Source organism: Oryctolagus cuniculus, chromosome 5 (genome assembly GCF_051225735.1).
Source record: "Oryctolagus cuniculus isolate XC-2025 breed Fujian yellow rabbit chromosome 5, ASM5122573v1, whole genome shotgun sequence".
Lineage (NCBI taxonomy): Eukaryota > Metazoa > Chordata > Mammalia > Lagomorpha > Leporidae > Oryctolagus > Oryctolagus cuniculus.
In genome coordinates, this window is record NC_142871.1 from 96,140,923 (window position 1) to 96,167,415 (window position 26,493).

The following is a 26,493-nucleotide window of genomic DNA, read 5'->3' on the forward strand; positions in this document are numbered from 1 at the left end:
TCTTTCTCTTTCTCTCTTTCTTTCCCTCTCTCTCTCTCTGTAACACTTTTTTTCAAACAAATATTTTTTAAAAACTGTAAGGTATGTATAGGGTATGTACCATATGTAGCCTGGTGACTATAGTTAATAACAATGTATTGTATTCTTGAAAAATGCTTACAGGACATTTAGTATTACACAAAACGTAAGAAGAGGAGGTAGCACATTTGTTAATTTGCTCATTTCACAATGTATACATATCTTGAAATAACAGTTTATATATGATAAATACATATAATTTTTATTTTCAATTAAAATTTTTTAGTTTTAAAAATAAAGAAGCATATGACTACAGACCACAGTGTTAGAAGATTTGGTGTCTCAGAGAACTAGTTCTTGCGCTGGAAAATGTATAATTCGTCCAGCAAAACAAAGAAAGTCATAATAATCAGTCAATGTTTCTTTAAATCAAAAGTGAGTTAAGAAGCAACACATTGCAGGCTACAATACAGTGAATGAATATTTTCCACATAGCTAAATTGGATTACACTTGTGTTTGGAAGAGAAAGACAGAAATAAAGACTGATTCATTCATAGGAATTGAAATATAGTAGAAACCTATGATTTGCCATTTTGATAATCAAACTTATATACCACGCTTTTTTTAAACCTACAGGTAAAATCCTAATTTTTCAGTTCCCATCTCAAGGACCAGTGTCTACCTTCAATATTTGTGACTTACAGAAAATATGTTTTCCTCCCCTAGACTGAATGATTCCACTCCAGAAGAAGTCCGGGTTGTGAGTGTTCAGAAAGAGTAGGGGCAGGGCTGGGCTGGGGGTGATTTCATCCTCTAGGTCACATGGAACCTTGGTCCACACTCAGAGTTCTATCCAAGTAGTGCTTCATCTGCCCACTTCCCTTTTCCATCTGGCTTCTTCTGGTTCCCCATAAAGTAATTACAACATCATGCTTAGGAAAAAGTAGAGACTGACCTATATATTACAATGCTAATCTCCAGAGCTTTAAACAATGTTAAAGCAATGCAACAAAATGTCCATATTAGAAATACCAACCCAAAGGACCTTTGTCTAGTAAACCTTTGTCTAGATTTGGTTATTGGATCACATTAAGCAATATCCTCTATAACAAAATTAAAGTAATACACAAATACAAGGACTAAATATTAACTGCCATGGAATATTATAGCAACATTCCTTTCTTAACTTTTCCAAAGTTTCTATTACTACATTGCTAGCCCACACTCCATACACTGCTGTTCTCTTCCTCTTCTTTGTTCTCCAGTTTTAAAGTTATAATTATTCTATGTGGCATCTCTTTTGTACTTTTATCTTTCACTCTAACAGATAACCTCTCTATTGAGATATTTTCCTATGCCTCAATATAATAAATAAATATCTTAATCTTCATGGTCATACCACAGGGGAAAGTCAATTTGGTCTTTACAATCTGTGTATCACTGGTTTTAATAAGAGGTTGACTATGTATTACTATCATGCCTGAAAATTATAGCATAACCATAAATATACTTGAATAAATGAACTATTATAGCACCTATATGTTTCCCAAACATATTGAGGTACTTCTCCTGATGTGTCCCTTAATTGCAAAACAACATTCATGGAGCAGATGCAGCAACAGTCTATTCAAGCACTAAACCAGGGGATGTTATATGTATTCTGTCTTTTGAATTTATGCAACAAACTTGAAAGGCAGCTTTTGTTAGTTGCATGTTACCAATTAGAAAATTAACATTCAATGGAAGATGCCCTAAACAGCACTCTGGCCTCAGAATCAACCCTTAATATATTTGGGTCCGGCTAAAAAGCCCATGAGAGTTTTTCAGGCATGGAAAGCCAAGACACTGTAGAAAAAAAAATTACCTAAATGAAAGATCTCTGTGAGTGAGATTCCAGCAGGAAGAACGGGCTTTCAAAGGAGGAGATACCTTTCTCTGAAGGGAGGAGAGAACTTCCACTTTGACTATGAGCTTATCTAAATAAGATCGGAGTTGGCCAACTCAAGAGGCTTCCATAGCCTTGGCTGCTCATGACAAGAACCTTGGGTGATTACTGACATCATAAATTAGAGTGTCAATTGTTAAATCAACAATGAGGGTCACTTTGCACTTACTCCCCATGTAGGATCTCTGTCCTTAATGTGTTGTACTAGGTGGATTAACAGTAAAACTACTACACAAGCAGTACTCTATACTTTGTGTATCTGTGTGGGTGCAAACTGTTGAAACGTTTACTTCGTATATACTGAGTTGATCTTCTATATATAAGATAATTGAAAATGAATCTCTCTCTTTTTTTTTTTTTTTTTTGACAGGCAGAGTGGATAGTGAGAGAGAGAGACAGAGAGAAAGGTCTTCCTTTTGCCGTTAGTTCACCCTCCAATGGTGCACTGTGGCCAGTGCACCGCTGGCAGGAGCCAGGTACTTATCCTGGTCTCCCATGGGGTGCAGGGTCCAAGGACTTGGGCCATCCTCCACTGCACTCCCTGGCCACAGCAGAGAGCTGGCGTGGAAGAGGGGCAACTGGGACAGAATCCGGCACCCCAACTGGAACTAGAACCAGGTGTGCCGGCGCCACAAAGCGGAGGATTAGCCTAGTGAGCCACGGCACCAGCCAAAAATGAATCTTTATGAAGAATGCAATGGGAGACAGAGTGGGAGATGAGATGGATGTGGATGGGAAGGAGGTTATAGGAGGAAAAGCTGCTATAATCCAAAAGTTGTACATTCAAGTATCACTTTGAGGAACCTGGGAATTAAGAGGGAGCTACTGGCTCTGTAGTTTGCAGTCACCACCTCCTTTCTTCCACCACACCAGTGTCTGTGATTGGCTTTCTGCACAACAGATTCCTTTTGTTGGGAAATGAAGAGGAAAAGAAGATGCTATCAGAAGCTAGCAGAGAAGAGAAATTGCCTTTTTCAAAATTATAATTCAGCATCCAATTCAAGGAAAACTGCCAGAGCCTTAAAAATAGAATCACTGAGGCAGAAGAGAGAATATCAGACTTAGAAGACAGAGCACAGGAAAGTATACAGGTAAACCAAAGAAAAGAAGAGGAAATTAGCAATCTAAAAAAAAGGGTTGGGAATCTACATACTATTAAAAAACCCAACATTCAAGTTCTAGGAGTTCCTGAAGGCATAGAGAGAGAGAGAAAGGATTAGAAGGCCTTTTTAGTGAGATACTAGCAGAAAACTTTTCAGGTTTGGAGAAAAGAGACATCCAAATACAGGAACCACATAGAACCCCCAATAAACCTGACCAAAAGAGATCCTCACCACGGCACGTTGTAATCAAGCTCAACACAGTGAAACATAAGGAAAAGATTCAATAATGTGTAAGAGAGAAATGTCAGATTACTCTCAGAGGATCTCCAATCAAATCAGAGCAGACTTCTCATAAGAAACCCTACAGGCTAGGAGGGAATGGCGAGATACAGCAGAATTAATCAACACTATAGCCCAAATGGATCTAACAGATATCTACAGAACTTTCAATCCTACACTTGAAGAATTTGCATTCTTCTCAGCAGTACATGGAACCTACTCTAAGACTGACCACATACCAGGGCATAAAGTAAGTCTCAGCAAATTCAAAAGAATTAGAATCATACGATTCAGCTTCTCAGACCACAGTGGAATGAAGGTGCAAATTAGCAACTCAGGAATCCCTAGAGCATATGCAAACATATGCAGACTGAACATCATGCTCCTGAATGAACACTGGCTCACAGAAGATATCGAAAGAGAAATCAAAAACTTTCTGGAAGCAAATGAGGATAACAACGAAACAGATCAAAATGTATGGGATAAAACAAAAGCAACGTTAAGAGGAAAGTTTATAGCAATAGGTGCCTACATCAAGAAATTGGAAAGGCATCAAATAAATGAGCTTTCAATAAAACTCAATGATCTAGAAAAACTGCAGCTAACCAGACCGAAAACTAGTAGAAGAGAAATACTTAAAATCAGAGAAGAATTCAACAGGATTAAATCCAAAAAAAAAAAAAATTACAAAAGATCAGCCAAATGAAGAGCTGGTTTTTTGAAAAAAATAAACAAAATTGACACACCATTGGCCCAACTAACTAAAAAAAAGGAGAAGATTCATTGAATAAAATCAGAGATTAAAAAGGAAATGTAATAACAGACACCACAGAAATAAAAATAGTCATCAGAAATTTCTACAGAGAGGCGTATGCCAGGAAACAGGGAAATCTATCAGAAATGGATAGATTCTTGGAAACATACAATCTACCTAAATTGACCATAAAGACATAGAAAACCTAAACAGAACCATAACTGAGTCAGAAATTAAATCAGTAAAAAGCGCCCCCCACCCCCAACAAAGAAAAGCCCAGGACCAGATGAATTCACTGATGAATTATACCAGACATTTAAAGAAGAACTAACTCCAATTCTTCTCAAACTATTCAGAACAACCAAAAAAGAGGGAATCCTTCACAATTCTTTCTATGAAACCAGCATCACCTTAATTCCTAAGCCTGAAAAAGATGCAGCATTGAAAGAAAAATACAGACCATTATCCCTGATTAACATAGATGAAAAAATCCTCAATAAAATTTTCCCCAATAGAATACAACAACACATCAGAAAGATCATCCACCCAGACCAAGTAGGATTTATCCATGGTATGCAGGGATGGTTCAATGTTCGCAAATCAATCAATGTGATACACCACATTAACAAATTGCAGAAGAGAAACAATATGATTATCTCAATAGATGCAGAGAATGTATTTGATAAAATTTAACACCCTTTCATGATGAAATCTATAAGCAAATTGGGTATAGAAGGAACATTCCTCAATACAATCAAAGCAATTTATGAAAAACCCAAGGCCAGCATCCTATTGAATGGGGAAAAGTTGGAAGCATTTCCACTGAGATCTGGTACCAGACAGGGATGCCCACTCTCACCACTGCTATTCAGCATAGTTCTGGAAGTTTTAGCCAGAGCAGTTAGACAAGAAAAAAAATTAAAGGGATACAAATTGGGAAGGAAGAACTCAAACTATCCCTCTTTGCAGATGATATGATTCTTTATTTAGGATATCCAAAGAACTCTACTAAGAGACTATTAGAACTCATAGAAGAGTTTGGCAAAGTAGCAGGATATAAAATCAATGAACAAAAATTAGCAGCCTTTGATAATACCACAGATGAGAAAGAAATGCTAAGATCAATCCCCTTCACAATAGCCACAAAAACAATCAAATACCTTGGAATAAACTTAACCAAGGATGTTAAAGATCTCTATGATGAAAATTACAAAATCTTAAAGAAAGAAATAGAAGAGGATATCAAAAAAATGGAAAAATCTTCCATGCTCATGGATTGGAAGAATCAATATCATCAAAATGTCCATTCTCCCAAAAGCAATTTATAGATTCAATGTGATACCAATCAAAGACATTCTTCTCAGATCTGGAAAAAATGATGCTGAAATTCATGTGGAGACACAGGAGACCTCGAATAGCTAAAGCAATCTTATACAGCAAAAACAAAGCCAGAGGCATCACAATACCAGGTTTCAGGACACACTACAGGGAAGTTATAATCAGAACAACATAGTACTGGTACAGAAACAGATGGATAGACCAATGGAACAGAATAGAAACACCAGAAATCAATCCAAACATCTACAGCCAACTTATATTTGATCAAGGATCCAAAACCATTTCCAGGAACAAGGACAGTCTGTTCAACAAATGGTGCTGCAAAACTGGATTTCCACATGCAGAAGCTTAAAGCAAGACCCCTACCTTTTATCTTACACAAAAATCCACTCAACATAAAGACCTAAATCTATGACCCAACATCATCAAATAATTAGAGAACATTGGAGAAACCCTGCAAGATATAGGCACAGGCAAAGACTTCTTGGAAAAGACCCCAAAGGCACAGGCAGTCAAAGCCAAAATTTGCAATTGGGATTACATCAAATTGAAAAGTTTCAGTACTGCAAAAGAAACAGTCACGAAAGTGAAGAGGCAACTGACAGAATGGGAAAAAATTATTTGTAAACTGTGCAACAGATAAAAGTTTAATAACCAGAATCTACAAAAAGATCAAGAAACTCCACAACAACAAAACAAACAATCCACTTAAGAGATGGGCCAAGGACCTCAATAGACATTTTTCAAAAGAGGAAATCCAAATGGCCAACAGGCACATGAAAAAATGCTCAGGAACACTAGCAATCAGGGAAATGCAAATCAAAACCACGATGAGGTTTCACCTCACCCTGGTTAGAATGGCTCACATATAGAAATCTACCAACAATGGAGGCTGGCGAGGATGTGAGGAAAAAGGACACTAATCCACTGTTGGTGGGAATGCAAACTGGTCAAGCCACTATGGAAGTCAGTCTGGAGATTCCTCAGAAACCTGCATGTAACCCTACCATACAACCCAGCCATCCCACTCCTTGGAATTTACCCAAAGGAAATTAAACTGGCAAACCAAAAAGTGATCTGCACCTTAATGTTTACTGCAGCTCAATTCACAATAGCTAAGACCTGGAATCAGCTTAAATGCCCATCAACAATAGACTGGATAAAGAAATTATGGGACATGTACTCTATAGAATATTATACAGCAGTACAAAAAAAATGAAATCCGGTCATATTAACAACAAAATGGAGGAATCTGGAACACATCATGCTGAGTGAAATAAGCCATTCCCAAAGGGAACAATATCATATGTTCTCCCTGATCAGTGACAACTAACCGAGCACCAAAAAGGAAACCTGTTAAAGTGAAATGGACACTATGAGAAACAGTGACTTGATCAGCCCTACTCCTGACTATTGATGAACAACTTCCTACTTTATTTCTTTTAGTATATTTTTGTTGTACTTAATACTATTGGTTTAACTCTACAGCACACAATTATTCTTAGGTGTTTAAATTTAACTGAAAAGTGATCCCTGTTAAATATAAGAGTGGGAATAAGAGAGGGAGGAGATGTACAGTTTGGACATGTTCAATCGGACTTACCCCAAACGGTAGATTTAGAAATGTGCCAGGGGATTCCAATTCAATCCCATCAAGATGGCATGTACCAATGCCATCTCACTAGTCAAAGTGATCAGTTTCAGTTCACAATTTATCATAATGATAGGATTAAGAGTCAAAGGGATCACATAAAGAAGGCTAGTGTCTGCTAATACTAACTGATAGAATAAAAAAGGGAGAGAACAATTCAACATGGGAAGTGGGATACACAGCAGACTCATAGAATGGCAGATGTCCTAAACAGCACTCTGGCCTCAGAATCAGCCCTTAAGGCAGTCAGATCTGGCTGAAGAGCCCTTGAGAGTATTTTAGGCATGGAAAGCCAAGACACTCTGGCAAAAAAACAAAAATGACCTAAATGAAAGATCTCTGGGAGTGAGATCACAGTGGAAAGAACAGGCCATCAAAGGAGGAGGTATCTTTCTCTGAAGGGAGGAGAAAACTTCCACTTTGACTATGACCTTATCTAAATAAGATTGAAGTTGGCCAACTCAAGAGTCTTCCATAGCCTTGGCAACGCATGACAAGAGCCTAGGTTGAGTGTCAAATTGTTAAGTCAACAACAGGAGTCACTGTGTACTTACTCCCCATGTAGGATCTCCATCCTTAATGTGTTGTACAATGTGAATTAATGCTGTAACTAGTACTCAAACAGTAATTTTCCCTTTGTGTTTCTGTGTGGGTGCAAACTTTTGAAATCTTTACTTAATGTATATTAAATTGATCTTCTGTATATAAAGAAAATTGAAAATGAATCGATATGAATGGGATGGGAGAAGGAATGAGAGATGGGATGGTTGCGGGTGGGAGGGAAGTTATGGGGGGCGGGTAGCCACTGTAATCCAAAAGCTGTACCTTGGAAATTTATATTTATATTTATTAAATAAAAGTTTTAAAAAGTTGTACTTTTTAAAAAAATAAAATTAACATTCAAAAAGATTATGTTCTTCCCTCTTTCTAATCATACAAAAATTCAGTAAGCTCTGGATCTACCCTAGGTCTTTCTGCCCCAAGTACCCATCCTTCCTTCTGCTTTCTGGGCTTTCTCTTCTTCTTGCATTTGACAATATATCATCATCCTAGCATCCAGTTTCTCAATATTTTGCATGTATGTTATTCCAATTTTTTAAAAAAAAATAATTTTAAGAAGATGTAGGGGGAAGGAACCATAATCCACTGTTCGTGGGAATGTAAACTAGTATAACCATTATGGAAGATAGTCGGGAGATTACTCAGAGATCTGAAAATACATATTCCATATGACCCAGCCATCCCATTCCCTGGAATTTACCCAAAGGAAATGAAATCAGCATATGATGTAGTTACTGTAGCTGAATTAACAATAGTGAAGATATGGAATCAACACAGATGTTCATCAACTGATACTGGACAAAGAAAATGTAATATATATACTGTATATAATACTACTCAGCCACAAAAAAAAAGAATATCTTGTCTTTTGAAACAAAATGGATACAACTGGAAACCATTGTGCTTAGTAAAATAAGCCAGTCTCAAAAAGACAAATGTGCTTTCTCTGATATGTGGCAGCTAATGCAGAATACAAAAAAAGAAAAAATATGGGAAAGAAATGGTCACTTTGGAATCTAATTGTCATTTTTAAATTGTGTTTGTACCCTGGAACTGTGGTCTTCCTACATTTCACTTGTTCAATATTATGATTAATGGCAAATTAAACCTGTAACTACAGAGTGGATTAAAATTATATCTTCACAAAAACTGATGAAGAAGGGGAGGGAGGGAGGAGGATTCGGACAGAAGCAGGGGGATGAGGCAAGTGTGGTTGTCTTCTTAGAACTTTACTTTAAAAAAATGTAAAATATGTTTTCTTTATATTAGTAAAAAATTTTAAAACAAAGAAAACAGGGCCGGTGCCGCAACTCATTAGACTAATCCTCTGCCTGCGGTGCCGGCACTCCGAGTTCTAGTCCTGGTTGGGGCACCGGTTCTGTCCCAGTTGCTCCTCTTCCAGTCCAGCTCTCTGCTGTAGCCCGGGAAGGCAGTGGAGGATGGCCCAAGTCCTTGAGCCCCTGCACCCGCATGGGAGACCAGGAGGAATCACCTGGCTCCTGGCTTCGGATCAGTGCAGCGCGCTGGCTGTAGCAGCCATTTGGGGGGTGAACCAACGGAAGGAAGACTTTTCTCTCTGTCTCTTTCTCTCTCATTGTCTTACTCTGCCTGTCAAAAAAAAAAAGGAAAGAAAACAGCTTATATACTATGATCTCATTTCTAAATTAAATATATGCAAGTTCTTAAGTGAAATTTTTAAGTCTAAAAGGAAATACTCCAAAATGTTAACAGTGGTTATCGCTGGATGGTTAGATGTGATTTTCATTGTTTATATTCTTTTTTTAATTTTTACTTGGTTATTGCTCTGTGTTAAACAAATATGCTTAACATTTTTAAAGGATAAAGAAAAATATGGGCTGGTGCTGTGGCATAGTGGGTAAAGTTGCCACCTGCACTGCCAGCATCCCATGTGGGCACCAGTTTCAGTCCCAGCTGCTCCACTTCCAATCGAGCCCACTGCTATGGCCTGGGAAGGCAGAAAATAATAGCACAAACACTTGGGCCCTTGCCCCTATGTGGGAGACCTAGAAGAATTTCCTGGCTTCTGGTTCATATCTGCCCAGCTCTGGCCATTGTGGCCCTTTACAGAGTGAACTAGCAGATGGAAGACCTCTCTTTCTCTCTCTCTCTCTCTGCCTCTGTGTAACTCTGCCTTTCAAATAAATAAATAAATCTTTAAAAAATAATGAAAACAATTTTAAGATTCTTATTTTTCATGTTATTCTGGAATTTTTCATGCAAAATTGTAAGAATGCATGTAATTAGTAAAGTCTTACTTTATGCCACAACTTCTCAAATTAATGAGTTCAAAAGTTAATGAAAATTCATTTTAGGAGGGGTCTATTTAACTTGTGATTCTTTTATGGTTTATGGAAGGAAGACTGCATAGTGTTTTTAGGGAGATAAAATTACAATCAGCCAAATCCATATCTACATCAAATCTTGGCCACTTCCAACTTATATTCTCCTGGGTAAGCTACTTTTCTATTCAGAGCCTGTTTCCAAGGCTCTGAATAGAAAATGGACCAATACTGCATTAAGTGTTACCTAAAATAATGAGACAAGGACAGAGTAAGTATTTAAATAATCCCTGCCACGATGGTCATCATTCCTGCAGATTTGAGATGCATCTTTCTGAAGTACAACTCCAATCAAATCATAGTCCTAAGTAAATCTGATGTTCTAATTTCCTTTTTTTCAGTTAATTTATTCCTCTTCTTTTAAATGAAGATTTAGAATAAAAGATTTTATTGTCTTCATAATCAAAACAAAAGATGAATCTTGGCCTTTCTCTTCTTTTGTCCTTCCAGTTTCAAAATGCTTGTCAACACTCTCTGAGAGCTGCAGTTAAGATCCACACTCTCAAGTCTCAGCACAATTTCCTTATAGTTTCAGTATTCATTAATAATTTTAATTTTTTACATTCCACAAAGGTTTTATACATTTTTATTAACCTGTAATAATTACACATATTTATGGTGTCAGTGTGATATTTTAAGACATTTATTCAGCGTGTACTGATCAAGTCACAGCAATTAACATGTTCTCTCCTTATTTCTTTATATTTGGAGGTTTCAAGATCCTCTTTTCTAGTTCTTCATAAAATATGTAGTAACTATACTCAGTTCATCATGCTGTAAAACACTAGAACAGATTCTTTATATTTACTGTGTTGCAGTACTCAGTATTCAACTTCCTCTACTTCCTCTCCTCCTCAAACTCCCAAGTCTCTAGTTATTGCTAGTCTGCCATCAGATAAAAAAATATTTTAGCTTCAACATATGAAAGAGAACATGTGGTATTTTTCCTTCAATGTCTGCTTATTTCACTTACAATAGTATTCTCCAGTTCCATCAACTGTGAGGCAAATTTCAGGATTTCATTCCTCTTTTTGGCTGAATAGTATTGCATCATGTATGTCACGTATTCTCTATCCATGCATCTATCATTGGGCATGATTGATTCCATATCTTAGCTTCTGTGAATAGTGCTGCAGTAAACATGGGAGTGCAAATATTTTTATTCCAAATTTATTTCTTTCAGATATATATTCAGAAGTGAAATAGCTGGGCAACATGGTACATCAATTTTTAGTTTTTTTGAGGAACCTCCATACTATCCTCCAAAATGATTGTACTAATTTGCTTTCATACCAACAATGTACAAATGCTCCCTTTTCTCCACATACTAATCAGCATTTGTTGTTTCCTTTTAAATAGTCCTGGCATTGTAGCATAGTGGGTTAAGCTGCCACCTGTGATGCCAGCATCACATGTGGGTGCCAGTTTGAGTCCTGGCTGCTCCATTTCTGATCCAGTTCTCCAATAATGCACCTGGGGAAGCAGCAAAGGATAGCCCAAGTGCTTGGGACCCTGCACCCACCTTGGAGATCAGGCTCCTGACTTCAGAGCTGGACCAGCTCTGGCCATTGTAGTCATTTGGCAATTAAACAGCATATGAAAGATATCTCTTTGTTTCTCCATCACTCTCTGTAACTCTGCCTTTCAAATAAACAAATAAATCTTTAAAAAATAATCATTCCCATTGGGTTAGAAGACTGTCTCATGGTGGTTCTGATTTGCATTGCTCTGATGGCTAATGATATTGAGTGTTTTTGCATGTATTTATTGGCCCATTTGTATTTCTTCTTTTGAAAAATGTCTATAGATTATTAGCCCATTTTTAAGTTAGATTAATTAGAGATTTTTTGTTAAGTCTTTTAAGTCCCTTAAGTATTCTGTGTATCACTCTTCATCAGGTGAATAGTTTCAAATGCTTTCTCCCATTCTACAGGTTATCTCAACTCTGGCCATCATTTTCTTTGCTGGTACAAAAACTACTTAGTAAGATATAATCCATTTGTCTAGTTTTGCTTTTGTTATCCGTGCTTTCAGTATCTAAGCTATAAAATCATTGCCTATATCAATGTCTTAAAGTGTCCCCTTGTTTTTTCTTCTAGTGACTTCTTAGTTTTGGAACTTACAGTTAGGGCTTCAGTTCATTTTGAGTTGATTTGCACATGTGGTCGGATAATTTGTTAGTGTAACATGTAAGACTTGTCGTGGCCCAGCCACTGCTTCCAGGTCAATGCCAACTCTTAGCATTCTGCATTCTGATCTTTGTGCCAGGTGTAGCACATCGCCTTCAGTTCCCCCACACCTCCTGAGCAATCTCCCTGGAATCTACACATCTGTCAAATATCAGGGTAAACACTGACTCTTTCAGTACGGTTTTCTTGGTCGATGCTCCAGCTACACATCCCTCAGTCCAGATTTGCTTCTTTCTACTGCATCCATCATATCCTGTATAGCCCTCCAGCACAATCATAATGAATTATCCTCTGGTGTTATAAGCAATGTTTACCTGATTAGATCCCCATTAAAATATGTTAAATGTTGAATCCTTCAAAAGTACTCTTCCATGATTTAGGCCAAAATCCCCTTGGAATTTAAACTGTTACCACCAATTTTTGTCACAGTTCAGCTACTAAATATATTAGGCCACAAATGCATTCAAGTGGAAATATTGCATTTATTCTCTTTTTTTTTTTTTTAAAGTTCAGGGATGGCTATACTATTATGGCACAGCAGATTAAGCTGCCATTTAGACTGGCAGCCTCCCATATCTGAGTGCTAGTTCCAGTCCCAGCACCTCTGCTAAAGATCCAGTTTCCTGCTACTGCATCTCAAGAAACAGCAGTTAATGGCTCAAATAAATGGGCCTCTGCCACCCACACAGGAGACCTGGACAGAGTTCCAGGCTTCTGGCTTTGTCCTGGACCAGCCCTGGCTGTTGCAGACATTTTTGGAGTGAAGCAGAGAGTGGAAGATCTCTTGGTATCTCTCTCTCTCTCTCTCTCTTTCTCTCTCTCTCTGCTCTTCATGTAGATGAAGATAAATAAATGAGCATAAAAAATAAATAAGTTCAGACATTAGAAAGAAAACAAGAAGAAAAAATTCAACATGAATAGTATCCAAAAATTTTTCACTATTTTCTTTCCAAAGAATGAAAAAAGCCCAAAATTTTTCATCAGAATTGAAAATGAGTATGGGATACCAGAGGTGGCATATACCAATGCCATCTCACTAGTCCCAGTGATCAATTTCTGTTCACAATTGATCATAATGATAGGACTAAGAGCCAAAGGGAGCACATAAACAAGACTAGTGTCTGCAAATACTAGCTGATAGAATCAAAAAGGGAGAGAATGATCCAACATGGGAAGTGAGATACACAGCAGACCCATAGAATGGCAGATGTCCTAAACAGCACTCTGGCCTCAGAATCAGCCCTTAAGGCACGTGGATATGGCTGAAAAGCCCATGAGAGTATTACAGGCATGGAAAGCCAAGACACTCGGGGAAAAAAAAAAGACCTAAATGCAGATCTCTGTGAGTGAGATCCCAGTGGAAAGAACAGGCCATCAAAGAAGGAGGTACCTTTCTCTGAAGGGAGGAGAGAACTTCCACTTTGACCATGGCCTTGTCTAAATATGATCAGAGTCGGTGAACTCAAAAGGCTTCCATAGCCTTGGCAACTCCATGACAAGAGCCTAGGGTGATTACTGATACCATAAGCAAGAGTGTCAATTTGTTAAGTCAACAACAGGAGTCACTGTGCACTTACGCCTCATGTAGGATCTTTGTCCTTAGTGTGCTGTACATTGAGATTTAATGCTATAACTAGTATTCAAACAGTATTTTTCCCTTTATGTTTCTGTGTGGGAGCAAACTGTTGAAATACTTACTTAAGGTATACTAAGCTGATCTTCTGTATATTAAGATAATCGAAAATGAATCTTGATGTGAATGGAAGGGGAGAGGGAGTGGGAAAGGGGAGGGTTGCGTGTGGGAGGGAAGTTATGGGGGGGAAGCCATTGTAATCCATAAGCTGTACTTTGGAAATTTATATTCATTAAATAAAAGTTAAAAAAATAAAAAAAAATCTCAAGCAGATTAACCAAATATATATATATACTAAATTGATCTTCTGTATATAAAGATAATTGAAAATCAATCTTGATGTGAATGGAATGGGAGAGGGAGCAGGAGATGGGAGGGGTGTGGGTAGGAGGGAAGTTATGGGGGGGGAGCCATTGTAATCCATAAACTGTACTTTGGAAATTATATTTACTAAATAGAAGTTTAAAAAATAAAAAAGAAGTAATAAGTAATTAAAATATCTCTCTTCCTCTAAAGCAAAGTTTAATGCACTAATTTTTCTATTAACCACTGTGTATAAGGATATATTGTTCTCTATAAAAATAGTTGATAGCAATTTCCAGTGCCATGATTTCTTATAAAGTGATGAGCTAAGCATCAAGATGGTATAATGTCTGGCTCTGGTTTTTGTTCTTCAGGAGAGACCTTTTTAATGGCCACTATCAGATAAAAGGGAAATTTTTAGAATATTTGATGGAATTGTTTAAGTGGCACAGAAAGACCTTTAATGTGCTGTTTCATTCAAACATTTGCATTATTAACAAAAAAAAACTGATGACTGTGACTGTGGTTTAGGCCATGAGGGGTACAAAGATTTATCACTTAGGCCAGTCATTATACTTGGATGAACATGAATTAATAAATCTGTTAATTTTAGCATTTTCTCTTAAAATGTTCCAAGATTTTTTTCTGGTTACAGTAGAATAGACATTGAAGGATAAAATGATTCTTCTGATAATGGATTCCCATTGAGCTTGTTGAGTTGTCCCACACCCTTCCTATATTGAAAGTGAGAATTAAGTAGCAGAACCAACAAACCTATCTCAGAAATTGTTTAACAGTCATCACTCCCATTAAATGTGTTTGTATTATATTTTTGTGTTGATATTATAAATACAGAGATTATAGAACAAATTAAATATGTATTTACATATTTTATCATTTAGAAGAATCACTTTGACCCATCAAATGAGTACCCAACTTATTTATAAAAGTTAAATATCCCTGGGCTTACTGTTTTGTTAGCATATTGTTAGTGTAGCATTGAAGTGACCTCACTCCTCTTGAATTTTTTTCTTTTTCTTCTCAACTCTCATCTATTAATTGTAAATGCACTGGTCAATCATCTTTATGTCAAAATGAGCCTCAAACTTTATATCATATATTCAAAGCTACTATACTTCTTATACAATCACTAGATTGTACCTAAACATTCTCTTATTGGGAGAATGAGCCTACCATTGGAATTAACAAATTTGTCCCCAAAATATATTGCTCAAACAACTCAGGGAAAACAATAATACTGAGGATGACATAGATTTTTTAAGACCTCTCTATGCATACACTTCTATTGATTTCCACCAACATCTTCCTAATCCTAATTGTCATCATATTTGGCCTGGACTGTTGAAATCAGCTTCTGCATAGTCTACTGCCACATACTCTGACCTCCTCCAACAGGTTCCACACTGTAGCCCAACTGACTTTATTTCCAACTGAGTTTTTCTCCATGCAAAATTGGTGACATTGTACACACCCTTTCCTGCATCACCCCTTGAAAACTCTCAATGGCTTGCCATCACTCTGTAAGTAACAACCAATCCTGAATATAGCCTATTAAGCTAAATCTGACACTGCTCTTGTCTTTCCAATTTCTCTTTGCCCTTTCCTAGCCTTAATTCTAAATACTCATGCAACTTCCATCTTGAATCAGATGCCCAACTTGTAAGTGATGGATATTCTGGAAAGAAGAGAGAAGCAGGATATTAGTGTCTATACTGTATATGAGAAGCCATCACCACAAACTGGGAGAAATCAAATGGTCATTGTGAATGGAACAGGGAATCTTAAAGATAAGCACTATACTTTATTCACTTCAAGAAATATATTCTGAGGCCAGTGTCATGGCATAGAGGGTAAAGTCACCACCTGAAGCACCAGTATCCCACATGGCCAATGGTTTGAGTCCTAGCTGCACCGCTTCCGATGAAGCTCCTTGCTAGTGCACCTGGGAAAGTAGCAGAAGACTGACCAAGTGCCTGAACCCCTACATCCACACAGGAAACCCAAAAGAAGCTCCTGGCTCCTGGTTTTGGATATACCCAGCTCCAGCTGTTGCAGCCATTTGGGGAGTGAACCAGCAAATGGAACATTACTCTGTCTCTCTCTGTAACTTTGCCTTTCAAATAAATAAATCTTTATTTATGTGTACGTGTGTGTCTATGTGTGTGTGTATGTATTCTCAGATTCTGTTTCATGGCTTAAAGTTTAAAAGTCAGAATGGAATCTAGAGTACATTAGCCCTATTTACCCCATGCACACCCGTGATGTAACATGAGCAGAGCAGGGCATTATGAGAAAAGAGGAACAAAATGTTGTAGAGCCCATGTGGAGCTCATATGACAATAGATGAGGTAACAAGTAAACTGAACTGCTAAGAATATTAAAGAGTTTCCAGAAAGTATTCATGGCAAATTTCACAGCAAGTATACTGTTTAGTGATTCTAAGTGAAAGTAAAAAAACTTTCAGCCGGCGCCACGGCTCACTAGGCTAATCCTCCCCCTTGCAGCGCCGGCACACCGGGTTCTAGTCCCGGTTGGGGTGCCGGATTCTGTCCCGGTTGCCCCTCTTCCAGGCCAGCTCTCTGCTGTGGCCCAGGAAGGCAGTGGAGGATGGCCCAAGTGCTTGGGCCCTGCACCCCATGGGAGACCAGGAGAAGTACCTGGCTCCTGCCTTTGGATCAGCGCGGTGCGCCAGCCGCAGCACGCCGGCCACGGCGGCCATTGGAGGGTGAACCAACGGCAAAGGAAGACCTTTCTCTCTGTCTCCCTCTCTCACTGTCCACTCTGCCTGTCAAAAAAAAAAAAGAAAGAAAGAAAGAAAAAGAAAAGAAAGAAAGTAAAAAACTTTCAACCAGGACCAGCTCGATAAGTCATTCTTCCTGTCAGAAGGAATGAACTCGTGAGAATCCTCCCATTAGGGAAAGTGGGAGTTCCCAAGCACAAGAGCGGAGTCAGAGAGAAGGCAAAGATGTGCTTGTAAAGGCTTGCTTATGCGTTGAGATTTCTGACCCGTAAGTGGATCAGGAAATCAATCCTGTGGCTCCAAATCATGTTTTTTCATGAAATGAGACTAGTATAGAAAAGTAAACAAGCATGCTGTGCATTATAGTGAGGAAAGCAGCATTCCATGAGCTCATTGTGTTTCAGTAATATATATATTATATTATACAATCATATATATTATATATTATATTGCATATAGTATATATTGTATACTATATATGATATATTCTATTACATATACTATATATATTATATCATATATAGTATGTTATTATACTATATAATATAGTATATATAATGTGTATATAATATATAATATATATGTTCTATATATGATATATGTATATAATATAGTATATATAGTATATTATATTATATATTATAGTATATTATTATTACATATACTATATAATATATTATATAGTATATTATGTTATATATTATATGTAATAATATATATTATATATAAGTATATGTATATATTTGTGTTCCAGATCACAGATAAAATGTGCTTCTTCATGTGATTCACAAATAAAGTTTGAAATACACTGTTCTATCGAATAAATAGCACATACCATTAGCAACTAGGAGTAGACATTTTACAGAATGTATTTGTACATTGACATCAAAATACAACATAAGTAAACTATGAGCAATTACATCTGAAAAAGAAACATTTTCTAGGTCTTCCATGCCTCTGTTATGGGTCAACTATGTCCCCTCAAAATTCATGTGTTGGCTGGCGCCGTGGCTCACTTGGCTTATCCTCCGCCTGCAGCGCCAGCATCCCATATGGGCACCAGGTTCTAGTCCTGGTTGCTCCTCTTCCAGTCCAGCTCTCTGCTGTGGCCCAGGAAGGCAGTGGAGGATGGCCCAGGTGCTTGGGCCCATGCACGAGCATGGGAGACCAGGAGGAAGCACCTGGCTCCTGGCTTTAGATCAGGGCAGCCCTGGCCATAGCGGCCACTTGGGGGGTGAACCAATGGAAGGAAGACCTTTCTCTCTGTCTCTCTCTCACTGTCTAACTTTGTCAAACAAACAAACAAAAAAATCCCTGTGTTGAAATCACAATGCCAGCACCTCATTTAAAGTTCTTAGAAAGGTAATTAAGCCTAAATGAGTTCCTTAGGGTGGGCTAATCAATATGAAGGGTGCCCTTACTTAGAACAGACCTGCATGGGGGGGAAGACCAAGTAAAAATAGAACATGCAGGCCAGCAGCGCCAGCACTCCAGGTTCTAGTCCCAGTTGCTCCTCTTCCTGTCCAGCCCTCTGCTGTGCCCCAGAAGGCAGTGGAGGATGGCCCAAGTCCTTGGGCCCCTGCACCCGCATGGGAGACCAGGAGGAAGCACCTGGCTCCTGGCTTCAGATAGGTGCAGCGCGAAGGCCTTAGCAGCCATTTAGGGGGTGAACTAATGGAAGGAAGACCTTTCTCTCTGTCTTTCTCTTTCACTGTCTAACTCTGCCTGTCAAAAAAAAAAGTAGAAGATGCAGTCTACAGGTAAAAATGAGAGGCCACAGAAAAAATCAATTCTGCAACACCTTGAATTTACATCGCTAGAACAGTGAGCAAGTAGGTTTCTGTCGTTTGTGCCATGCAATCTGTGGAACTTTGCTATGGCAGCCATAGTTAATTAATATGGTCTCTGATATAAGAAAAGTGGCAACTGGGGCTGGCACTGTGGCGCAGCAGGTTAAAGCCCAGCTGCAGTCCCAAGTAGGCACTGGGTTGAGTCCCAGCTCAGTCCACTTCTGATCCAGTTCCCTGCTAATGTGCCTGGGAAAGCAGCAGAGGATGGCCCAAATTCTTGGGCCCCCATGCCCAAGTGGGAGACCTAGAAGAAGCTCTTGGCTCTTGGCTTCAGATTGGCTTAGCTCCCGCCATTGTGGCCATTTGGGTAGTGAACCAGTAGAAAAAGATCTCTCTCTCTCTTCCTCTCCCCCTCCACCTCCCCCTGCCCCTCTGTCTACCTCTAACTTTGCCTTTCAAAAATAAATAAATAAATAAATAAATCTTTAAAAAAAGAAAGTGGCAACTTAGTTCAGAATGATGCATATCAGAAACTACACAGAACATAAGGAAATCTCATTATTTGCAATGCAAGAAGAATCAGAATAAAACAGATTTGAAAATCAACTGGCTAAAAGTTTTGTTTCCTTTTTCTTCATTTTGTATTTGGTTGGTTGGTTGGTTAGTGGGTGGATGAGTTTATCGTTTAACATTTCATTGGGAAAGCATTGCAGTAGAGAAGTTGTTCTTAACAATAACACAGTTCTCATCCTACAATGAAAATTTAGGCATTCCCCACTAGGATTTTTTATTGTTCCCATAAACTTTACAGCGATAAACACCCCTTCAAATATAGCCACAGTTAGAGAGTTAAAAATGAAGCAATATCTATTCTTTTTGACTTTTGAAGTGAGATCTCAAATAAGCCATCCACAAAGACAAGCCAGGCACAGTGTCCCACTTACAGAGTATTGTGTATTCAAAAACATTTCTGTGTAGGTGTGAACTTGAGCAATGCATGTACTAAAACAAAGCAAATTTTCTTAACCACCCTTCCTAGCCCAGGATACTCAAGCCAACAGCTACAGAAAGTCAGGAAAAGTAATTTGCCTGTCTGTTTTATTACCATCACTTCAGATACCACACTAAATCATTCACAGATCCAAAAGCTAAGTTTTGCAGTTTGTTATAAACTATAGGCAGTGTCCAAATACTTCTATCAGACAGCTTTTATATTTCTTCTGATCATAACTTAAAAGAATGGTTTACTATTTTTGCATAAGTTACTTGAATTCTAATTGATAAAGCCAATAAGACTGTAGATTTTCATATAAATTAGAAAAAATGTTCCTGCTGCCCCTTTTGTAGGCAAGACTTTTTTAAAAGTTGGGTTCTGGGGCCGGTGCTGTGGCATAATGGGTAAAGCTGCTGCCTGCAATGCTGGCATCCCATATGGGCACCAGTTCGTGTCCTCGCCACTCTGTTTCCAATCCAGCTCTATGATATGGCCTGGGAATGCAGTAGAAGATGGCCCAAGTCCTTGAACCCCTGAACCCATGTGGGAGATCCGGAAGAAGCTCCTGGCTCCAGGCTTCAGATTGGCGCAACTCCAGCTGTTGCGGCCAATTGGGCAATGAACCAGTGGGTGGAAGACATCAGTCTTTCTCTCTCTGCCTGTCCTTCTCTCTCTGTGTAACTCTGACTTTCAAGTAAATAAATAAATCTTTAAAAAAAATAATAAAAGCTGTGTTCTATACTCTCAGCCTGTTTAAAAACTATTATCTTTCTATTTCAGAACCATTTTTTGTGTCTACAGAAACCAAAATGACTGTTAAGGAACTGGTATTTGGTATAATGGCTAAGATGTTGCTTAGCACACTAACATTATGTATTGGAATGCCTGGATCACATACCAGCTCCACTTCCAATCTACATTTCCAATAATGCGTACATTGGGAGGCAGTAGATGATGACTCAAGGAACTGAATTCTTGACTCCTGGCTTTGGCCTGGCTTAACTGTGGCTGTTGTAGGCATTTCAGGGATGAATTAATATATGGAAAAATCTGTATTCCTCCATCTGTCTCTGCCTTTCAGAGAAAACCACATAAATATATCAAAATCAGTGTCAAATTCTGAGCTTGTAAATAAACGCTCACAAAGGTTTCCTCTGTAGCCCTTGAACTGCAAACACAAACTTCTGACACATGAGAACAATCTACATTTTCCTGCCATCTATCTTTGGCCAGGAGTAGGTCAATTTCAACAAAAATAATCAGGAAATGCAGCAAGGAGTGTCAAGTCTGAGATCCCTTTGTGGTGTCTTACCACAAAAAGATAGAAGTTTTATCTAATATTGATCCTGTTGTTCATATCCCATCAGAAAAAGAAGCTGTTTCTGTTTGATTTTATGTCATCACTCCCTAGTAAACACTGCATTTCTATAACTGCTAAGTTGGAAAAATTTTTTACCTTCTCTCATATTTCTTCAACAGAATCTCTTCCTAGGGTACACTATCTAAACCTAGAAAACTCATAGTGAACTGGAAAGTTCTTAAATAAAAGGCAATTTTTAAATCCTAAATAGTACTTGATCACATAGAAGAAAATGAAAAAAAAAATGTAATAATAAATCTTGCATTCTTAGCATTTGACTTCACTTTCCTAGAAAACTCATATAGTCTGTAGGCAAGTTTCCTGGTTTTGCTCTAAACTCCACTAAATTATAAATTTAGTCCTACTCAGCTGCACACAAGTCTGTCCTCTGTGTTCAGGAATGGTGTTTGTCATTGTAGTATACATTTGATTACCTGTTCTGATGAAGCAATGCAAAGTATGAACACCATAACAGAAGTTCTGACTTTAATAGTTCCTCTTGTAATTAAAACAAGAGACTCACTCAGGTTCATATGTCAATACGTTTGCATTAGTTTGAAATAGAGTGTTAAGGTAGTATGAGACATATGTACTGGATTGGGGATTTTATCCAGAATAAAATTTTCCTGCACATATATAAAATATTCAAAATAAAAAAATTCACATAACTATGTATTCACTGTATAAACACCAAGCATTGCTTTGTTAACCTTCAAAAATACTACTTAATAAAGTCAGCAAGTTTGTATTTTTATTACAAATTGTCAGTAAAGTGTTCAAACCTTGTTGGGCATGTATTTATACACTACAGTTATAGTCATAAAGACATTAGTGGTTTCTATCAGATGTCCCGGACTTCAAAGGCCCTTGGTGTTCTGCTTTTTGTTTCCTGTAGCATTGCTGAGATAAATGGTCTATGTGATTATTCATGGCCTGAAGAATATTCTTGCTCAATGAGGTTCATAGATGAGGCATTGAAGCCAATCTTTTATCAGACTTTCATGTGCAGTCTATTTCTCTTCATTAAAAGTTTGTTATAATGTTATATGTAAATTTGTAAATGCTATTAAACAGCTTCTATTTAAGAATCTTGGGTGAGAAATTTTAAAGCTTACATAGTGAACATAGTCTTAGGGCAGCAGAAAAGAAGCAAAGAAAGCAATTGTTAACTCTGTTATCTTGAAATTTCTGTAAAAATTTCAGTGGCTACTGAAAGATAAAGACCATCAAATTTCATTATACTGTGAAGGGTAGGAACCAAGAAATCAAATAAGTATTACTTTCACTAACACTATTTACAATTTAACTAATATAGTCCAGAAATGCTTAAGTGACCAAGAGTAACTTGGTAGGTACCTACAAAAATCAGAGCAAACTGCAGAACAGTAAATTCACTTCCTAATTTCTTTATATAGAAAAGTACTACCAAACAACCATTCTTATCAGAAATATATTTTATCAATAAAATATCTTTATTGAAGACTCACAGTTTACAGGAACCTTTTGAGTTGCCACTTATTTATACCAAATGCAATTGAAAAGTATAACCATCTTTTAAAATCCTTGTGAATTTTCATAGCTCATATATGATCTATGGATATTATTAATTATTATGATCATTCAGTATGCATTACAAATTAACCACATTTTAAGTATTAAGTTATTTAGTATACTGTTCATTATTTGAACCACTGAATTCTAGAGATATTCAGTAATAAAAAATAATTTGGCTTCACAATTCTTTTTCTTTCTTCATTCATTAACACATTTTTTTGAAAGTTCTTTGTGTTACACTTTTTGATTTGTGCTACTGGAGCTAAAATTAAATTTTGCTTTGAAAAGGTGTTAAAAAGCAAAAGTAAAAGTTTATATCTGATATACAGATAATATCTAAATAAAACTGGTTACTTAGATAATGCTGTTATTCTTTTTTCACTTTTTCTTTAATTTTACAGATAAACAAATTTCATGTTTTGAATGTACAGATTTAAGAACATAGTGCTACTTTCCACTCCGCCTCCCTCTTGCCCATGATTCCACATTTCCCCTCCTTCCTCTCTTACACTCTCTCTTAATTTTTTTAAGCTTTATTTTATTTATTTGAAAGAATTACAGAGATAGGCAGAGACAGAGAGAGGTCTTCCATCCGCTGGTTCACTCCCCAGATGGCTGCTACGGCCAGAGCTGAGCTGATGCGAAGCCAGGAGCCAAGAGCTTCTTCCAGGTCTCCCATGTGGGCGCAGGGGCCCAAGGACTTTGGCCATCTTCTACTGCTTTCCCAGGCCATAGGAGAGAGCTGGATTGGAAATGGAGCAGCCAGAACTACAACCGGCACTCATATGGGATGCCTGCACTCAAGCCAGGGCTTTAACCTGCTGCGCCACAGCGCTGTCCCCTCCCTCTCTTAATTTTTAACAATGATCTTCTTTCAGTTTACTTTATATTCATAAGATTAACCCTACATTAAGTAAAGAGTTCAACAAATAGTAAGAAAAAAACACTATTCCTTAACAGTAGAGACAAAGGCTGTAAACAATCACTGAATCCCAAACTGTAAATTTCACTCCTATATGTTACATTTTATGGTAGTCTATTTGCTACCACAGATCAAGGAAAATATATGTTTTTTTTGTTTTGTTTTTCTGGGACTGGCTTATTTCACTGAGAATCATGGTTTCCAGTTGCATCCATTTTGTTGCAAAAGACAAGATTTTTTTTTTTTACTGCTGGTAGTATTCCATTTGTGTGTGTATCTGTGATATGTATATACATATGTATGTATTATAATTTCTTTATCCAGTTATCACTTTATGGACATCTGGGTTGATTCCACATCTTAGCTATTGTGAATTGAGCTGCAATAAACATGTGGGTAAATATAACTCTTTCATATGCTGATTTGATTTAATTTAATTTCAGTAAATTCCCAAGAGTAAAGATTGCTGGATCCTGTGGTTAGTTTTTATTCATATTTCTGAAGTATCTCCATTCTGTTTTCCACAATGGCTATATTAGTTTACATTCCCACCAACAGATTAGAGTACCTTTTCCCCCACATCCTCACTAGCATTTAGTCTTTGTTGATTTTCATATGAGAGCCATTCTAACTGAGGTGAAGTGAAACCTTGGAAAATTCCCTAAGAAAAACTGATATCATCATCTTTGTTTGGGGAAAAAGGAAAATAAGAGCACTGTGAAATATTTGGCTTAGAATAGTTTGCTTTTGGATTCTAAATTTACTTCAACAATAAAGCTGTTGAGTCAACAATAACTTGATTTCACTTTCCTGAACTACTACAAATAACCTGGTGATAAAAAAACAACTATTTCTAACAGATCAACCTTACAGGAGCATAAGGATGAAATGAAAACACTAACTCAGGGCAGAGCCCAGGAACAAGATTGGTCTTATTTGACTGACACATCTTTCATGTTTAGATGATGACTTGACACCAGACTCAACTTTTATAGCAACCCATGAACCGGAGCTTGGGCAGAGGCCCTTCAGAGCACAGCCATGATTCAAGAAGACATTTGCTGCCAGCAACATCCATCCCAAGAAAGCAGCCATAAATTGGGGAGTGTCCTCTATTAGAAGAGGACAAAAGAGGAATATGTTGGTTGACAGCACTTACTTGTCTTCCCACCCAATAAATGGAACCTCAGCCAAACCATATTTTTTTTAAACTTTTATTTAATGAATATAAATTTCCAAAGTACGACTTATGGATTACAATGGCTTCCCCCCCATACCGTCCCTCCCACCCACAACCCTCCCCTTTCCCACTCCCTCTCCCCTTCCATTCACATCAAGATTCATTTTCGATTATCTTAATATACAGAAGATCAACTTAGTATACATTAAGTAAGGATTTCAACAGTTTGCTCCCACACAGAAACATAAAGTGAAAAATAATAGATGATTTTTTTAAATGATGATGAAATCAGAGCAGACCTATTGTCATGTTTAATCCCAGTGAGAGTCAAGTTGGGAATTGATAATTTCTTTTTTTTTTTTATAGAGGATCAGTTTAGTATGCATTAAGTAAAGATTTCAACAGTTTGCACCCCCATAGAAACACAAAGTGAATTATATTGTTTGAGTACTCGTTATAGCATTAAATTTCAATGCACAGCACATTAAGGACAGAGATCCTACATGAGGAGTAAGTGCACAGTGACTCCTGTTGTTGACTTTACCAATTGACACTCCTGTCTATGGCATCAGTAATCTCCCCATGCTCCAGTCACGAGTTTCCAAGGCTATGGAAGCCCTCTGAGTTCTCCGACTCTTATCTTGTTTAGACAAGGTCATAGTCAAAGTGGAGGTTCTCTCCTCCCTTCAGAGAAAGGTACCTCCTTCTTTGATGACCTGTTCTTTCCACTGGGATCTCACTCACAGAGATCTTTTGCCAGAGTGTCTTGGCTTTCCATGCCTGAAATACTCTCATATTGAGGCATCACTAAGAGCTCTTTTTAATTATGATTTCAATTTACAAATGTTCAATTCACAAATGCCAGCTGTAGCCAGGATTGGTCTGAGCCAAACCAGGCCAAAGGAACTCAATTCAGGTCTCCTACATATGTGGCAAAGATCCAAGTCTTTGAGGCCTCACTTAAAGCCTCCCAGAATGGGCATTAGCAAAAAGCTGGAATCAAGAGTAAAATCAGGACTTAAGCCCAGGCACTTTCATATGGGATGAGGCTGTTCCAAGAGCTGTATTAGCCACTGCATCAAATGCCTACCCCAAAGGGTTCATTTTGACAGGTTCCTGCAGATGATTTCAGAGAAAAGTGAAATTAACAAATCTCCCCCTTTATCTACTCTCATTCCCTTAGAGACTTTATAAAACCATCTTAAAGAGAAATGAATACTTTCTTTTGAATTTATATGCATCAAAAAAGTGTTGGCGCAGCAGGCAAAAGCTTAACTGCACTTTGCCATAGTGCCAGACCCCCATCAAATTTCCAAAGTTACCTTCAGAGGTAAGCAGTATCTTTATTTTACAAATTAAAAAATGAAAGTTTTAATAGATGAAGTAACATAAATTCCATGTCATTACATACACAGTTTAAATTATTTTAACTTGCATCTTTAGGATAAAGTTCAGTCCCTTTAGCATGGCATTAAAGGCATTTCGTGACCTGATCCATCAATTCCATCTGAGTAACTCTTGTCATGACTTTCTCTATACCCTTCACAAAACGCCCCTCTTTCCATTAATACACCACACTCCATTCCCTTCATAGGCTGTTCTTCCTCATCAGAGACCTTGCCTTTAGTCTAATGCCTATCCACTTGGTAGATTCCCACTTATTCTCCCAGACTCAGTGCAAACATCATCTCTTCCACAGGAAGTCATCTGTTCCTTCCCCACTTTCTTCAATTCAGGTCACCTCCTTGTGTCTTCATTCTTTCACAGCTTGGATCACAGGACACTCACTTTGCTGTT

The 26,493-nt window shown here is 37.7% G+C and overlaps 1 long non-coding RNA gene across 1 annotated transcript in view; it reads left to right on the forward strand.

Moving 5' to 3' along the window:
* Window positions 1-24,386, forward strand: part of LOC149126586 (uncharacterized) — a 76,521-nt gene extending 52,135 nt beyond the window's left edge. The window contains exon 3 of the long non-coding RNA XR_016233925.1: window positions 20,161-24,386. This is a non-coding gene — a long non-coding RNA (uncharacterized LOC149126586). The remainder of the gene's footprint in view (window positions 1-20,160) is intronic.
* Window positions 24,387-26,493: the final 2,107 nt, after the last annotated feature.